The sequence below is a fragment of the Neofelis nebulosa genome, chromosome 6 (assembly GCF_028018385.1).
Source record: "Neofelis nebulosa isolate mNeoNeb1 chromosome 6, mNeoNeb1.pri, whole genome shotgun sequence".
NCBI classification, from domain to species: domain Eukaryota; kingdom Metazoa; phylum Chordata; class Mammalia; order Carnivora; family Felidae; genus Neofelis; species Neofelis nebulosa.
In genome coordinates, this window is record NC_080787.1 from 79,253,420 (window position 1) to 79,256,098 (window position 2,679).

Genomic DNA, 2,679 nt, shown 5'->3' on the forward strand with positions numbered 1-2,679 from the left:
AATTCGGGGAGAGAGACAGACACAATCTTAAGCAGGCTCCATGCTCAGCAGGGAGCCCCACATAGGGCTTGCTCCCACGATCCTGGGATCATGACCTGAGCAGAAACCAAGAGTCAGACCTAAAACCAATTGAGCCATCCAGGTGTCCCACCAATTCAATTTTGTTACTAGTAATTAATTTATTCAGATTTTCTATTTCTTCCTGATTCAGTCTTGGGAGATTTTGTATTTATAAAAATACATTTCTTCTAGGTTGTCCAATTTGTTGGCATATAACCTTTCATAGTAGTCTTTTATAATCCTTTGTATTTCTGTGTTGCTGATTTTAACTCTCCCTTTTTCATTTCTTTATTGTTATTTATTGAAGTCTTTTCATTTCCTTGAGGAGTCTAGCTAAAGGCTTATCGGTTTTATCTTTTAAAGAACCAGCTCTTAGTTCACTAATCTTCCTTATTTTTTTTGTCTCTATTTCATTTATTTTTGTCATGAACTTTATTATTTCCTTCTTTCCTTCTACCTTTGAGCTTTGTTCTTTTTAGTTCCTTTATGCGTAATGTTAGATTATTTGAGATTTTTGTTTCTTGAGGTAGGCCTGTGTAGCTATAAAAAAAAAAAATTCCCTCATAGAACTGGTTTTGCTATGTCCAAAAGATTTTGGAATATTGTTTCCATTTTCATTTGTCTCAAGGTATTTTTAAATTTCTGCTATGATTTCTTTATTGACCTATTGGTTATTTAGGGGCATCTTGATTAGCCTCCATGTATTTGTATTCTGTTTCTTTTATTTTTGTAATTGATTTGTACTTTCATACCATTGTGGTTGGAGAAGATGCTTGATTTCAATCTTCTTAATAGTCTAAAACTTATTCTGTGGTCTAATGTGATCTATCCTAAAGATCAGTCCATGCACACTTGAAAAGAATGTATATGCTGCTGCTATTCACAGCCCATTACATCCAATATCTGTTAAGTACGTCTGGTCTGACGTGTTATTCAAAGCTACTGGTATTTTTTAAAATTGATTTTCTGTCCAGATGATCTATCCATTAATGTAAGTGGGGGTGTTTTAAGTCCCCTACTAATATGGTATTACTATTTCCCCTTTGATGGATGTTAATATTTGATTTGTATGTTTAGGTGCTTCTATGTTAGTTACATAAATATTTACAATTGTTATATCCTCTTATTGGATTGATCCCTTAATCATTACATAATGTCCTTCTTTGTCTCACGACTGATATGTGTTGCTACCTTTTTAAAAAATTTCCATTTGCATGGAATATCTTTTTCTATCTCTACATTCAATCTATAATGTATCTTTAGGTCTGAAGTGAGGCAGCATTCTTGTAGGCAGCATTCAGAAGTCTTTTTTTTTTTTTCTAATCCATTCAGTCACCTTACGTAAAAATGAGAAATGAATTACACTAATCTTTTTGTCCTCTATTTTACATTTCATAGTTCCTATAATGATGAAGACCTAAAACTTTGATATGATTAAATAGAGCTAGGGTTTCTCTGGAACTTAGGTCAATCATAAACCATTGCATATCTTTTTGTTTTTTTTTCAAAGAATATATATATTTATACTGTTTTAGACTGAATTTTCTTCTGTGTCCCCCTACTCCCTTTTCATATTTTGAAGCCCTAACCCACAGTATGGCTATTTTTGGAGTAAGGAACTAATTAAGGTTAAATGAAATCATAAGGGTGGGGTCCTGTTCAGAGTAGATTAGTGTCCTTATCAGAAAAGATACCAGATAGCTCTCTTTCTCTCTCTAGTCTCCTTCCCTCACCCCAAAGCACACACTGAGGAAAGGCCCTCTGCAAGCCAGGAAGAGCATATTCAACCAAAATGAATCAGCTGGAAATTTAATCTTAGACTTCTGGCCTCCAGAACTGTGAGAAAATTAATTTGTTTTTTAAGTAACCCAGTTTATGGTATTTTGTTGTAACAGCTCAAGCCGACCAACAGACTCTTCAAGCAAAGGTATAAATATTGGCAGAAAGGCTAATGCCTAAAAACATCATGCCCTTACTTCTGCCATTTTTAATTTCTATTTATCTGTCATTAAGTGTACTAATTGTGATATCACTAGTGCTAGACATATAATATTTTAAACAATTACCTTTTAATATAGCTATTTCTTACAAACATTTCTTACAAACATGAAATGGCTGGAATATGGAATACGGCTTCCAAAGACCAATTCCCAGGGTAAAATGCCTAACATTTTAAGAACATGATATAAGTTGGCAAACCAATCTTCAGGTATTTGAAATTTAACGTCTTATGTGCTCTTAAACACTGTATTTATTCTTTTTTTTTTTTTTTTAATTTTTTTTTTAACGTTTATTTATTTTTGAGACAGAGACAGAGCATGAACGGGGGAGGGTCAGAGAGAGGGAGACACAGAATCCGAAACAGGCTCCAGGCTCTGAGCTGTCAGCACAGAGCCCGACGCGGGGCTCGAACTCACAGACCGCGAGATCATGACCTGAGCCGAAGTCGGCCGCTTAACTGACTGAGCCACCCAGGCGCCCCTGTATTTATTCTTAATAAGATCAATGTACAATGAAACACTTCAGGAAATGCTGCTAGGGATGGCAAAACTATAGCAAACTGGAGGTACTTAAAAGTGAAGAGCTATACAAATATGTAAATATGATTTACTACTTTAC

At 34.8% G+C, this 2,679-nt stretch overlaps 1 protein-coding gene across 4 annotated transcripts in view; it reads right to left on the reverse strand.

The window, feature by feature from the left end:
• Window positions 1–2,679, reverse strand: part of CEP162 (centrosomal protein 162) — a 112,852-nt gene that overhangs the window by 15,963 nt on the left and 94,210 nt on the right. The window lies entirely within an intron of this gene.